The sequence below is a fragment of the Mytilus trossulus genome, chromosome 3, assembly GCF_036588685.1.
Source record: "Mytilus trossulus isolate FHL-02 chromosome 3, PNRI_Mtr1.1.1.hap1, whole genome shotgun sequence".
NCBI lineage: Eukaryota > Metazoa > Mollusca > Bivalvia > Mytilida > Mytilidae > Mytilus > Mytilus trossulus.
Genome location: NC_086375.1, coordinates 47801018 through 47818331, shown reverse-complemented (window position 1 = coordinate 47818331; position 17314 = coordinate 47801018).

The following is a 17314-nucleotide window of genomic DNA, read 5'->3' as shown; positions in this document are numbered from 1 at the left end:
TAAATTGTATACTTAAAAATCTAAATCTGACACAATTTGTGATATATATAGAAGGAAATAAGGGGTAGACGTCAATTAAGTAGTACTGAAATGAACACTAACAAATCACCAACACCGACTTTGAAAAGACATCTATATAGAGGTCAACCAACGGTCTTATAAATATATATTAAGTGTCCTCATCAGGTGGCGTCACCAGACTAGACAAGTTTGGAATAAGTTAACTTGAGATCTGCAAAAACACACAAACGTGTCTACATGGTCACAAATCAAAGAATTTACCATAGAAACCACTTACGGGGTTCCAGATATGTCAGATGCGCATTGATTGCATTTGATTGTATATGAAATGTTACGCATGCCCATTTTATCTAAGGTTCATGATTCAATAAATCTGTTACAAAATGTATATGATATTTTGTCTTCAAACACACAAGTAGCTTTCGTCTTAATGACATTCAAAGTGTATCATACTGAATTTTTCCATTCTGTATACACGAATATTCGTTACTTCTTTCTTTCTTATTTACAAATTCGTTGAATATTGTTTGTTTTTCCCCACATCATATGGCAAATGAAATGTTGGTATTTATCCGGTAATCAAAAATGCGAAATTTCAAAATGTAGATTTGCACAAAAGAGCTGTTAAGTATTGCATAATGCATTATTTACGCTATATTTGAAGTTACCGCAAAGTATCTACTTACATCTAGTATTCTTTTAAGGCGCGATTAGTAACAATATTTGCCCCATAATTTAGAAGAAAGTGTTCGTTTTGAAGTATCGAGGTTCCACTAATCTTTCCATATCAAACAACGTGTAAGCACCAGATGAAAGCTGAAGGAACTGGAATCAATGTAAGATATTTTTTGATTGATTGTTTTGAGTGATAACTACTGCATGTATACCATAGGATTTGGTACTTCAGAAATTCTTTGAACCAGTACGCCCTAAAATGAAATTAACGAATTGTTGACATATTTCCCACCTCCAATACAAAGAGCTATGACTTATTGAAAAGAATTCAACAAAGAAAGCAATGGAGTGACGAATCAGTGGTATGCTTTCTTAAATCTATAACTCATCCCCCTTTTTCTAACTCGATGTGGTAGACAAACAAAATTCTTTCAGAAAAAGCACTCATCTCTTCAATGTCTGAATTACAAAATAAAACAACGAGAAAATGCACTAACTCGTTAATGTCCGGTAAAAAAAATAAAAAAAATAACGGGATACATAGACCGATACTGAAAAAAAAAAACAAAAGAATTCTTACAATTACAAAGTCGGTTGTTTTCCCCGGCTTCATTCACCATTCAAAACGGACAACCATTATATAGTCAAAAATGTTGAGAGTGGCGTTAAAACCAACAATAAATCAAATAATCTAATAGCCACTAGGTTGTTGTTCTCTCCAGGCCTTCCGGCTTATTAAGCAAATAAAAACTGACGACCAGGATATATGTAATAGTGCTGCAAGTGGCGTAAAAAATCTACCATTTAATCTCACAGCAATTAAAACAGCTCAAATTACATAGAAATCACATCTTCTAAATTAAAGTATTGAGCAAGAGAGATAGAGACATAAAGACGAACATTTGGTTCATATTTTAAGAACAAGAGACAATTTGCCGCTTTGAACGTCCGCAGCAATAAAATGACAAATACCATTATGATATGGAGGTGCAACATTATTCTAACAGTTTACACCTGTAATTAAATAGACAGAGTATTAGGATGTTGCTGGGATAGGTGGGATGTGCCAGTACAGGCGACAACATAAAACGACACGTGAACGACAGTTCTCTTAATTCGACAGGAAACAAAGTGTTATTCTTGGCAAATAATTTAATTGACCAAGAAATAAATGTGTTCGTAATTGATAATAAAATTGCAGTTTTCAATACTTCTGCAGTCACGTTCAATGTCTAAACCATGTATTCATTTTGAAGAACAATTTCTACCACAATGTGAGTTATATGGATGAAAAAATTAAGCGCTCGTATTTTAATGCAACATTAATGAATAAGTAAAGGATGAGCGCAAAATGTTAGGCATAACATGAATATGATGGAAAACAACAAACTAATGGGCTATAACAAGGCAACAGTCCACAGGAAGAAATTCCGCCCGTCATGGACACATTGCTCTTCCTCTGAACTAACTTGTCTTTGCTCAAGAATTCGAATTCAACTCAGCTTTAGCCATGATATTTGCTCCTGTGGCTCAATGCGCTCAAAACATATAAGAAAAAAACCACTTAGGTCATGAACATTTCAGTCATGATAACTTGAGATAAATTGTTATCATATTTTGTGTGTGTGTGTGGTGTAGAAATTACTCATAACTCATCATGCGATCAATTGCAAAAACCGGTCTTAGGACAAGTCAACATAGGGGGTGATTCATATATATATATACTAGAAGTTAAACATTTGCAGAATAGTTATTTTCAATCAACTTTACTGCGTAAAAATAGACTTGAAATTTCTCTCTCTTCAAATATACGGGTATGTCAGAGCATGGAAGTACTATATGGTCAGAGCCGAACAGATAAAGGACATGGAACTCAGGAGCCCCATAAATATCATTTTTTAAGCTTATTTCGTACCTTAACTAACAGTCTTCTGACTTATAGTATACTTTTTTTTTTAATACTTTCCAAGTACATCCGCAAGCGGATTAACGGGAACGGTTAATGCACATGAAAATATTAAGACCGTTATATTATTTTTTTGTTTAATAAATAGCAAAAAAAATCAAGAATATTAAATAATTATTGTAAATGGTGGAAAATTGAGATTAATTTCGAATAATCTGTAAAATTTACCAAATATGGAAAAGGTTTGAACAGACATTACATTTTTGTAACCATACTGATTTTTTATTTAGCATTCGAGTTTCTCAGTAAAAATAAACATGCCAAATTTGTACACATACTGGAAACAAGTACTATAAACGCACATGCGTACCATTGACCTTTTTACCAATTGAGGTTAACGGGTACGTTTGATGCACACGAAACAATTTAATCTGTTATTTTTTTTTATAAGAAGCTTGAATCGCAAATGATGGAAAAAGTTGTAAATAATTGCGAATATTCTGTAAAATTAAGCGACTTACCTGCCCTTTACAATTTCACAGACTCCTATCATAGAATTGATTTCATTTAACAGATGATGAGATGTATAATAAATGAATCCTGTCTGCATCTAGGGGCTAGGTCATTCGTGATGATACGAAGTGTACACCTCTGAGCAAGCAAATTAATTAACGCCTTTTATCTTTAATAAATGAGACGTTTTGTCAATTTCTTATTTCAGAAATAATTACTTTATATTTATTATTGACTATCTAGGTATTGTTTTAAATCTACTTGTTCTAAACGAACATATCATACATAAAAGATAAATAAATAAATAAATAGATAAGTCAATGATGAGATTTTAGATTTAATGTTCACTCTAACCTTATTTTACAAGTGCATTACTTAATTTTGTAAATGTTTACTTTGTATACAGACTATAATTAAAAACAAATATATGTTCCAATTTCAAAAGGAAAGAACCATCTGTGACTGTTATGAGTACAATGTGATACTTAAATACTTTAAAGAGCAAATAAAGTTCAATTATTACCACTGATTCAAACGTATCGCTTTTATACCAAAGAAATTGTTTTTCTTTTCTTTCGAGTATGAAAACTAATTTATACAATTCTTAGAACTTGAATTTTGCTAGGAAAGTTGTTGTTGTGGGCTATACATTTCCGAATAAGAAAGCATTTATCACTACACTCGTCATATTTAACCAATCATCTCTTTGAAATAATCTTTTACATTTACATATCTTCATACATATGTAACTTAGATTTTTGCCTTCAAAAAATCTTATTGAAAAAAATACTGCTTTTAATATTTATAAAAATTAACGCAAACGGCCCATAAGAGCATGCGATCCTTCAGTGCTTTCTTATGCATGTTACTGTTCGTTAACTGGATTTTCTTCGCATCTTTCCTTCCCTCTGTGCGAGATAAGGTCGGGTGCCAACGACTATAACTATGTGTTCTGGTATCAGCTTTTGATCTGTATCCTTTTCTCCTCGTACGATCGGTAGAGATTTAATTTGATATGATTCCTTCGTGTATAATTAAATTTGTATCAAATCAAATATACAAACAGGAACTCTTTTGTAAAGAGATATTTTAAGATGCCGATAGATAGGAAATGTAAAGTGAACGTGATTGACATGTCCAATTCTATTGAGTTGTCATCTTAGCTCGTTATCATTGTGTTGTTGACTTACTAGAACGATACATCATTATTTATATATATGGACCACACATACACTTGTTACAGCTTAGCGACCTGTTAATGGTATATCATTTATCCATTCTTTTACTCGCGAATTTCGTAAAAAATAAGCTAAATATTTTCACAATACAAACAAAATAAATTAAGTAAGGTTCCTGTCCGTACGTCATAACCAAATCAATGTAGACATCAAACGGAATAATTTGATTATATGTTTTCATTGTTTCGTCTCAGATCTACCAGATAGCACGTTGAATCAGCTGATTTGTAATGTTTAAACAGCATATGTTCTAGACCGCATCTAATGATGCTTCTCAATAAATATTATATCGAACCACGCACGTTTCCAAACCAAAGAGTTCTTAACGTTTTATCTTTGTATGTAGGATAATATTAATTATTCGGACAGAAAATAAGCTAAAAGCTTCATTTAATTTCAAGCATACTTATTGGTATTTCGATCAATTAATAACTCTAGATTGAGATTATCTGTACAACAGAAAAATCTTTTGTACGATTTTATAATTACTTTGATAGAAATTCTTTAATATTTGATACAGACATCTCTTTTTCTTACGTTTGTCCCCCGTTCCCGTAAAAGCAATTTTCAACATTATTGAGAATTACCGATCAATTCAGACATTTTCCTTAGTTACTTAGTTAAAGAACTAAAATTTCCTCATATCTCGAATTTATTCGAAACTTCCTTCACCACCCTCTTACTAAGCATGTGTACCAGTAACGCTATAGCTTACATTCACTCCTTCAAAAACAGGTAAAACCCACCACTTGTTCTTAAAATGTCCTGTACCAAGTCAGAAAATGGCAATTGTTATCTTATAGTTCGTTTCTGTGTCTGTTGCATTGTTGTTTGCTTTTTTGTTGCACTTTAGTGTTTTTGTTGGTTCGTTGTTTTCCTCTTATATTTGATGTGTTTCCTTCAGTTTTAGCTTGTAACCCGGATTTTTTCCTTTTCTCAATTGATTTATGACTTTATAGCAGCGGTATACTACTGTTGCCATTATCTACCGCATGCTGCCTACTAAAACAAATTCCCTTAAAATGAAGATTTCGATAAAGACATGTTGTTTGGTGCATTCATTAGTGAAGTAAATATGTTTTTTGAGATTTCAAATAAATGTCATTTGTATTGATACCTGTATAGTACACACACACACATTGCAATTTTATTTAGATAGACCTGTAAATTATATATACAAACCATACATTTGTAAATATCGTACATCAGCTCATATATTAAGTATAGAAACAGGCAGATATTATAATGTTGATAAAAATAATAGACTACATGTATGTACAAATTGTAATACTAGCTCTATTGAAGATGAATACCATTTTATACTTGAATGTAAAAAATATTCAAGAAATTCAAAATTCAAATTCGAGAAAGTAAATAAAAAAGTATTATTGGAGAAATCCTTCTACATACAAACTTATCCAGTTGTTATCTGTCAGAAATATTAAAGAATTGAATAACTTAGGTATATTTCTAAAATCTGCAGAAAAACTTAGAATTTAATTGCAGTAAATAATATTTTTGTTCTTACTTTACTTAAGTATTATATTATTCTCCGCTCGTATTTCGTATTTTGTATTATGTATTGTGTATTATATGTTCTTTCATGCACACCTTATATTTATATATATTATATATCTCTATAAAATTCTTATATTGGTATAAATTATGTATATGTATCCTATAAGCTGTATTGCTTTCGGAATAAAGTATTATTGGTTAAATCCACGTTCTACTCGAACATCACCGAAGAGGCGTTTATTGTCGAAATACACATGTGGCATACATGTTAGTACTGTACAAGAAAGGCGGAAGATACCAAATGGACATTCATTCTCAAAAGTAAAAAATAAACATAAAACGCCCTGCCCAACAAGACCAAAAAGACAACAAACATAGCACACAAGAAAGCAAAGAAGACTAAAGAATGATCAACACGAACCCGTGGATTTTCTCAGCTGTGTTTGGAATGGTACGACGTTGCGCACGATATTGGTGTCACTTTCGAAATATGGGTTAGACAAGCGCTTATCCTATACAATAAATAAGTTATGCATATCATTCGAAAGGAAATATACCATAGAAATCAATAACATAGATGAATTTGTGCTCTGTCTATATTTTGATGAAAAAAAATGCTCATTTCGATGCCTATAACGTCATTTTAAGGGTGTCCCGCTGTAACAATTTTGTTTTATGTGCGTCTTTGAAATCCCAGTGCGGATTCATTAGTAAGTAGAATGGTTTAAAATGTTACAACTATATTGTATACATTTAACTGCTCAACCCGTAAAAAAACTTTCTTTCTTCAATTTCATAATATATAACATACGAAAATGGATTTTAATATTATCAGAAAAATTATACATGTTCAGAAGAAGCTATCTGAAGTCATCATTATGTAACTGCGGTCTTATTTTAAAAACATCGTCATTTTTCCTGTGTCCAATAAAATGTCCCGATGGACAAAATAGCACAAAGAATAATTCAGCGGCTTTTTATCAAACGAAATTCTACTTTATCTCAAATTTTTATCACCTGTTAACTGGTATGAATGGAAAATACATTTAATTTCCTTTTAAATGATATAATAGATGTACTTTTGTTTGAATTGCAGGTAGAAAATTCGAAACGATCTAAGATGTCCAATGAAATGTCCCCGTAACCGTAATTTGACGTTATAATAACGTTAAACTGTATAGACGTTACGCTCGATGTTGGTGTCACTTTTGGTATTATTATATGACTATAAATTTTCTGTTTTCTCATTGGCTAAAAGCATAGGAAATCCTCTTTGATAAAACATTATATTCACCGCGGCAAAAATCACGAGAGGTTAATATAAGATTTGGAACAGCGTCCGTGTACCTAAATATAGAAACGGGGAATTCTTGTTAGCTATTTAAGGGATGTATAAATAAAATGGTTTTTAATTGAACGACCGAATAAATATCAACCAATCAGCGCTATCGACATAAAATCGTTTCGATCTCACAAACGACAGTTACACGTTTCCGGCAACAAAGTATGGCTGGAGCAGCAGAAGTAGCTACTGAAAAACGCTTTTTATCGTTAAATAATGAGTAAATTAAGAAGATTTTGATAGAAAAGAATTCTAAAAACTTAAATATGCCTTAAAAATCAAATCCCAAGCATAAAATAAAAACAGTCTAGGCAAAATACCATCTAACCAAGGATAATCAAGGATATATTTCACAATCTAAAAATATTAAAATGACACTGAGAACTAAAGAGTCATATAATAAAGCAATTGTTGACTTTTGATATCAGTTGATACAATGATTTATCAACCCCAGAGATGTGATATTCAGCTCGGCCGTTGGCCTTGGTGAATATCACATCTCTGGGGTTGATAAATCATTGTATCAACCTCATCAAAAGTCAATAATTGTATAATGTCGTATGTTAACGTCAAAATCATATTATATAGACGTTTTGCAATATTGACGTCCAGTATATTCGTTAAACACTAATGTCTTGGTTTTCAGTTAATAAAGGAGATATGGGTGTATGCCAGGTGACCTCTAGACAAGGGAAATATAAGATAAATGCGTATGGTGTTTTGTAAAAAGGACGGAAATTGTGGGATTTACGCTACATTCAAATCCACGCGTATCAATTCATGCACACTTTGTTTTAAAATAATGTTTACCGGTTGAAAAAAACAAGATTTTTTTTTATTATGAAAATCGTACTGAACTTCGAGGAGAAACGCTTTACAATTTTAGATTTTTTTAATACTTGATCTTTTTATTTTTACTTTACATTTAGTTGTAGGGAGGTCCGGTATAATTCTTTTTTATATCAACCTTAAAGTAGTTTAAAAAATTAACTTTTGCGTATTTTTAATGATTGTAAGACTTTAATATCTGTCAAAATTCTACAATGGCAGTATTTGATTGTTGAGTTTGATTTTTTGGGAATGGGGTGGTTATAAAGGGACTTTTCTTGCATATTTGGCATAACATAATTTCATGAAATGGTCTGCGTACATTGACCTATAATGGTTTACTTTTTTATAAATTGTTATTTGGATGGAGAGTTGTCTCATTGGCACTCACACCACATCTTCCTATATCTATGATCTATATAGAATAAAGTTTATTATGCATTAAAATGTAGATCTGCATTGTTACAAGGATATAAGATGTCGAAATATTTAACTTGGATACTCCATAAAGACAAGGCCCCGGAGCTATAACAAAGAACAAACTTACTAATAACCACACTCCCACTTTATAAAAGCAAGATACATTAAAAAAAGGAAATGCAAACAAAAGTGAGATCTTCTTCATTATCCTCCTCAGCAAAAAAAAATTAGGCAGTTAGTTTTCTCGTCTTAATTGTTTTACGTTTTCATTTCGGGGCTTTTTTATGGCAGACCATGGGATATGGGCTTTGTCAACAACACCAATGTTTGGGCAGAATCAATTTGCGCCAATTGCAGTTTCGGAAAGGTATTAATTGCGCCACTCTCTTTTATTTTGATGGTATTAATTGCGCCAATAAATGAAATGAAATTGCGCCACATTTACCTGTTAATATTTTTTACCTATATCATAACTGTACATGTTTTACCTATATCAAGACAAGGCAAGACAAATACTTTATTAAAGTCTCGCCACTAAGTCTTGTTACATATAAAATATACAGCTTTTTAAAACATAAGTAAACAACAAGAGCCACTCTATAAAGAGTTTTGAGAGACTATGAAACATTTTTTTCTTAAAATTCTAATGCAAATACAAGTCATCTATCACGATTATAAAATACATTTTCGCTTTATTAAAATTTCATAGCAGATTTTGGCAGTATAAAATACCATATTTTTATTTGTAAAGAGAAATATATTTTTTTCATTATCAGTGTCCAGAAATTAGAACGTTAAATTTTGAGAACTGCGTGTAAAAGAAAAGCAACCAATGTGTTGTCAGAGCGACCTTCAAAAATAATAAATTTAGAGATCTTCAAAATTGATGAAGAAAATGTATAAAACAAAGATTTAAATTATGTGTGTCAGCCTATGTATAGAGAGAAAAGAAAAAGAAAACTGCGTCTGGCTTAATCTAAAAATCGAGAAGAAATTTACAGAATATTGGATGATATTGGTGTTGTTACAAACAAAGATGATGACTTTGTATTGTGTAACGATCCAGAAAGCGGTATAATTTTATTAGGATGCGAGGCTAATTTTAAATTTCGGTGTACAATGCCAGAGGAATTTTTTGCTGTTGGTACCTAGTCAATCATTTAGCTGTTATATATAAATAAAAATATATAAATTGGCGCAATTAGATTATTATTTTATTGGCGCAAATGATACCTATAGTTTTGAAAATTAGGTGGCGCAAAAGAGGTATTGGCGCAATTAAGTTGTGGCGCAAATGAGTTACTTTTTGGCGCAAAAAGATATCGCCCTTTGTTTTGAAGGTCGTACAGTGACCTATAGTTGTTAATTTCTGTGTCATTTTTGTCTCTTGTACAGAGTTGTCTAATTGGCAATCATACCACATCCTTTTTTTTTTATATACATGTTTATTTCAATCATTTAACAAGACATCAAAATTAATTGTTGTTTTGTTTTATTGTTGGATCTATAATTCTTCGCAAAAATTAAAAATTGTTCCTGTAATTAAAATTTTGTTCAAATTCAATGGAATTTTGTATTTGCACCGGCTTGAAAAAGTAAAAACATTTAAAAAGCAACTTCGAAAATCTCTGTACTTTAAGTGGCATTTCACATGAGTAGAATATAAGGTCAACGATTGAAACTTTCCGTGGAACAACGTCAAAATCGTTGTTTTATTAGGAACGTGTCGTGTAACGCTAAGTGGCACCAATACCGTCATTACGTTAATTTTACCACTCAGTTAAATAGATTCATTGGGAGAACCAACCCTCTACCAAAGAAATCATGAAAGATCTAGTTTATCCTTTATTTCAAGTTCGATGGGATAGGTGAGTTTAAAATAATCACCAAACTTTGAATTATTTATAGTAAGTGTGGACAAGTTCATTTATATACATATTATCTATTTGATATTATTCCCTATTTTGTACTTAGTTTATATCTATTATATCTATTTTACCCTATATTGTAATGATCTTACTATATTGAACATATTTTGTATTATATGGTTCAATGAATAAAAAATACTAAAGAATAAAGAATAATACAAAATATGTTCAATATAGTAAGATCATTACAATATAGGGTAAAATAGATATAATAGATATAAACTAAGTACAAAATAGGGAATAATATCAAATAGATAATATGTATATAAATGAACTTGTCCACATACTCCCCAGCTAAGTATTAATCGTCTCGATAATGCAAATATCTATATCCACATACTCCCTTTACTATTATAATAAATAACACAAAAAATAGGTCACAAAAATAGGACACAAAAATTAGAGACAAAAATGAGACACACAAAAATAAGGCATAACTATGTACAACAAATGTCCTCAATGCATTTACTTAGAAAACACAGAATTTGGAAGTCTATTTGGATTTGTATGTTTCCCGGCAGTTGTTCTAGTTGTTCGTCTCGGTATAAACATATCATCTGAACTGTCTGATTCACTGCTGTTATCATCCACAGTTTGTTGCATATTACATTTCATGACATCACGACGATTCAAAGTCCTAGAAACACCAGCGCCATCATTTGGTTCTACAGTGACGGTGTTTTCTGACAAACGCACTACACGATAAACAGTCGAGCTCCAAGTGTCTTGTATCTTATTTCTTCCATGTACACCACGGTTTCTAATATAAACTTTGTCATCGACACAAATTTCAGGATTGAAACGTTTCTCATCATGTTTAGTCTTGCGGTATTCAGCACGATCTTTTGTCTGCTCCCCAGCTTTTTCGTAAGCATATCGTAAACGATTCTGATGCGCAATAATCCATTCATCTAATGATTGATCAGTTTCATCAGTCTGATTTGTTCCAAGTAAAAAGTCAATTGGCAATTTAGGACTACGACCAAACAATAAATAATAAGGACTATAACCTGTTGTTGAGTTCTGTGACACATTGTACGAAAAGACTAATTCCGGTAAATACTTTGGCCAATGTTTCTTCCTATCTGGAGAAAGTGATTTCAGAAGATTGTGTAGTGTTCTATTAAAGCGTTCACATTGTGCGTTTCCTTCGGGATGATAAGGTGTAGTTCGAGATCTACTAATTTGGTACAGTTTTCAAAGCTGACAGATAACATCAGATTCAAAGTTCCGACCTTGATCGGAGTGTAGACGTTCTGGTACTCCATAAACACTAAACCATTCAGTCAACAATACATTCGCAACAGTGTCTGCTTTCTGATCTTTCGTAGGTACTGCACGAGTAAACTTTGTAAAAATATCGGTCATAACTAATACATTTTCTTTTCCGTGTGCTGGTTCAAGAACAGTAAAGTCAATTGCAAGTATTTGTAACGGTCTGTTAGCTATCAAATGGCCCATTGCTGGTCTTATGGCAGGCTGTGGCATCTTTGAAACAATGCATCGTTCACATGATTTACAATAATCCTTGATCTGTCTAAACATTCCCGGCCAATAACACCTGATTCTAATATTGCAGAATGTGCGCTCAATTCCTTGATGACCTAATTTATCATGACAGTTCTTCAATACTTTGTCCCGTAAAACGGCTGGTAAAATTAATTGCTTCAAGTGTCCCTCATTTGGATCAATGATTACCCTGTAAACTAAACCATCTTCTACTTCAATACGGTCCCACTGACGTAATAATGTTACTAACGGCCTTTCAAATTTCCGTTGCTCCGATCTCAATGGTTTACGTTTAGTGTTCCATATTTCAATAAATTTACCAATCACTGTATCTCGTTTCTGTAAATCTTTAATCTCCTGTCTATCTAAAGTAGGTAGTGTCACGAATGATTCCTCTGTATAAACTGATTTCTGTGGCACAGTCTGTATATTTGCTGCTAAGTCATTTGGTACAACAGTTCCTGCAGCAAAAGTTTGAAGTAAATTTTTAACATCCTCAGATTTCGAAAGTTCAATTTTATCATGCATACGGGATAGTGCGTCGGCATTGGTATTATGTTTAGCTTGTCTATATTTTACCTCAAAATTGAAAACGGCTAATTTCGACAACCATCTTTGTTCATGTGCACTTAGTTTCGATGTTTGTAAATAACACAATGGATTATTGTCAGTAAAAACTGTAAATTTGGATCCAAGTAAATAATCTCTAAACTTTTCTGTAATTGCCCAAGTTAAAGCTAGGAGTTCTAATTTTCTGGAACTATAGTTATCCATATTGCGCTCATTTGGCCTTAAAGCACGACTAGCATACGCAACAACACGCAATTTTCCATCGACAAATTGTGACAAAACAGCACCTAATCCTTGCATACTTGCGTCAGTTTCCAAAATAAACGGTTCATCGAACTTCGCATAACTTAATATTGGAGCAGTAACTAAGTGTTCTTTCAGAGTATCAAAAGCAGTCTGACAATCAGTAGTCCATTCCTTACCAAATAATTTTCGTGGATGAGGTGTAAACTTTTGAGCTAATTTGTGTAAAGGTCCTGCTATTTTACTAAATCCCTGTGTAAATCGACGGTAATATCCTGCTAAACCCAAAAAAGACTTTAACTTCTTAACGGTTGTAGGTATTTCAAAATCTTGAACTGCACTGATGTTATCTGGATCTGTATGAATTCCTTCATCTGAAACGACGTGGCCCAAATAGCGAACTTCTCGTTTAAAAAAATGACATTTGGAAGGCTTCAGTTTTAAACCATGTTCTCGTAATCTCTTGAAAACAACTTCTAAACGCTTCAAATGTTCTTCAATATTTGCAGAATACACACTAATGTCATCTAAAAAAATTAACAAATTGTTTACATTCAGAGTGGTCATTTAACTGTGTTTTGCATTAATATTTATTTGCAATTGTGTAATTAAACATAATATACATTATTTGCTACAAAATGATATATTCATATGCATTTATATGTAAAGTTGTATTTATTTGTCATTATCTGTATATTTCAGATCTGTCGTTGCCTTCTATTATATATTATATTTATTAAAATATATGAACATTCTGCATAATTTATCTGAGCCTTATTCCACCTGGTCACATAAGAGAACAGCATGTTTATAGCGGAGAATGAAGACACTTCTTACTTCTTTCATTTCTTCTCAAGTAGGTCCTGTATGAATTTAACTTCAAACGATTAAAAGGACAAGTCAGCAAGACGAGGATCACAGTTGCTTTTCATTGAGAATGTAGATTATGTGTTGAAAAAACACATTCTTCAAACGTTACAAATGTTGTCAATTAAGAAATCAAGCAACTTGATAATGTCCGTTTCATAGAATTTTTAGTTTGAATTAACATGATTGTTTTCTATACAAAAACGATTTATTCCTTTTGAAGACAAGATATCTACGTTGGCCATAGTGTTTTATAATACAAAGCAGGGCTAGCTCTTTTTTTTGAATTTTTGAATAGGAAATGTTTGTGTACAGTGTAGAACAAGTCAAATGGTTTGATAGTATTGCATGTTGAAATAAATTTTTAGCCGAAGGAAAGAAAGCAAAATTGCAAGATTGGTGACGATGAAAGCCATGCAATAGAAAAAAAAAAAACACAACACAATAATACAAAGACAGCAAAATGGCGATCAACACGAGCCCATTGGAAATCGAGCTCAAATTAGGTGTGTATGAAAGTGGAAACGCTACATGTATCAACAGTATCAACCATTATGTTGTTAATGGGAAGAAACTAACCCAAAAAAGATCAGAGAAAAAAGCCATGGGATCTGACTTCGACTAATGAAATTTAGTTACATAACGACCATACGGACGCCATCACGAGTTGGTCGACCGTTTTGGAATAAACGTTTCACAAATGATATCGGATATGTTCCTTACGTCGTAACTACAATCCCTTTCCCTTTCATGATTGTGACCTAACGAATTAGACTATTTACAGGATTTGTTATCACATAAGCAACACGTACAACGGGTGCCACATGTGGAGCAGGATCTGCTTACCCTTCCGGAGCACCTGAGATCACCCCTTGTTTTTAATGGGGTTCGTGTTGTTTATTCTTTAGTTTTCTATGTTGTGTCATGTGTACTATTGTTTGTCTGTTTGTCTTTTTCATTTTTAGCCATGGCGTTGTCAGTTTGTTTTAGATTTATGAGTTTGACTGTCCCTTTGGTATCTTTCGTCCCTCTTTTTTAAGACTAGGTGTACAAAGTGTGTCTCATTTAAAATGGATAAAAGTGAGAAAGGAAATGGGGAATGTGTCAAAGCGACAACAACCCGACCATAGAGCAACAGCCGAAGGCCACCAATGGGTCTTCAATGTATCGAGAAACTCCCGCACCCGGATACGTCATTCAGCTGGCCCCTTAAAATAGATGTATACTAGTTCAGTGATACTGGACGTCATACGAAACTCCAAGTTATACACAAGAAACTAAAATCTAAAAATCATACAAGACTAACAAAGGCCAAAGGCTCCTGACTTGGGGCGTCAACATTTATGTAATTTATATTCATTCGATTATATCTACCTCATGAAACTAGGTGTTCAATGGTAGCCTGACACATTGAATTTTGACCATGTGATACGTAATTTTTTCGGATAGCCTAAACGCCCCCTTATAATTTTTGGTGATATCGCCATCCTCCTGCTATATTTGATGCATAATGTTGCAGTGCTACTACTTGTCATCACTAATGGATTGCATTTGAAGCTGTTGATCTGTTAAGAATTAAATTTCGATTAGATTGTTGAATGTAAATGATCCATAGTCAAGTGTAAGTGCACATGTCAATATTGTTTGTTTATTTACGCCTCATTATCTCTTTTGAACGATTTTTCACATTGTTCATATGCATTCTCAGACTCCTGGTTTAGTCTTTTCTTTGCTAATCAATGCAATATTGAGTACTGACATTCACCTACTTAACTTGTTCATTTACCACATGCTAAAAATATGGGAATTATTTTTTCAGGATACATCTTATACTGAAACTAATACAGGGCATTTATTTTAGAGACAATTCAAACAAATAATTTAACTGAATATTTTGTATTATTCGATTTAGTATAATGAAATAAATGATAAGACGTGCGCAATATCGCTTGAAATTGACATCATAAATTTGATATGCTTTGTCAAACTTAAAAATGCTTAACGTCCAGTGGCTTATTAATGATTAGTATCACTAGAAGGACAATTGAAGCAACATCCAAGTGCATATATCACATTTTGTTTTTAACTTGGAACAAATTTCTTCCAAGCCGGGGTAATCAGGTGAAAGGGGAAAAGCGGTAACGTATTTCTGTGCAAAAGTTTTACTGATCAGATGAGGCAAAACATTTGAAAAGCTAAAAATCTTCCGTAAACTTTTCTATACTTTTCTTTCTGTTTTGTTTTGCATGTTTATCAATTTAACAAACATAGTATAGAATGTGTTTTCATAGTTTGCAACATGCTTAAATTGTCCAGAGTACTGTGTTTTTCAAGTTTTTATGCCTAGGGAACCCGAAAAGATGTCTTTTTTTCACTTTTGTCATGTTTTAATATATTGTTCCTTTAAGTGTGTTTTCTGTCTTGCAAACGCTGTGGATAATAACAAGGCAATCGACTGTAATACATATTTGGGTTTAACCGTTAATGTGTCATTTGTTTATATAGATTAGACCGTTGGTTTTCCCGTTTGAATGGTTTTACACTAGTAATTTTGGGGCACTTTATAGCTTGTTGTTCGGTGTGAGCCAAGGCTCCGTGTTGAAGGCCGTACTTTAACCTATAATGGTTTAATTTTTAAATTGTTATTTGGATGGAGAGTTGTCTCATTGGCACTCACACCACATCTTCCTATATCTATTTGTTGTACAGTCACTTCATGCATAACAGTTTTAATTTCATTTTTTAATATCCCTTTTATAAGGCGTTCAGAAAAAAATGCTTATTGTGTTTGAAAATCTACTGGATCGTTCGTACATCTCTTATAGCGATGCTTTCTCCTTTACCTTTTGGAGTTACTTTGTCCCCTCTCTACATCTCTGTCTTTTCTTTTTTTTTTTTCATTAATGGCGCCGTTTCATAGGTCAATGATCAAATTGTGGTGACACGTGATAAATATACAAAACCGTAGGAAAACGTGCGAAAACGTAGTTTAACCGTAGTGAACCGAATTAGAAAAGTACTGACCCCTTGTAATACGTACTGAAACGTAGTACAACGTTGTTTTTACATAAGAAAACGTATCAAAACTTAGCAGAACGAGTCCCTTATTTTCAATCTACTTGTGGACAGCTAGGTGTTAGTACGTTTAGAAATGCGTCATTTCATTTATTTTATGTCATTTTTAACGGTCCGTACGTTTCACAAGGTTATACCACGTTTTGATACGTTCGTCTACGTATTGTTACGTTTTGCAAACCTAACTCTTCGGTTTGAGAGAACTGTAACTACTGTACACAATTATAATTGTTTCGTGTTGTTGCATGCCTTTATATATATTAATACATATTTCTACTTTATAACAAGTAATGGGTAACTAAAGGCCCTTGGGCTGATATTGATGTCTCAGGATGATACGACATATGATACGGATTTTGCCATGTATTATTCTCTATATATCGAATGAAATATATTTGTTGAATATACTAGCCTTATTTCAGTCATACCACATTTGTTACGTGCCGATCACAAGTCAAGAGCCTATAATTCAGCAGTTTTGTTTTGACGTTTGAATCGTTTCACATATCTGGTAGACAATTATCTCGTTGGTAATCGTACTACACCTTCGTATATTCATTTTAGTATATTTTTTTGTTTTTGTTTAGTTTTGGGGAAAATTTAGGATATTGATGGCATTTGATTGATAGGCTCTGTTAAATTTATTTTGCCATTTTTTCGG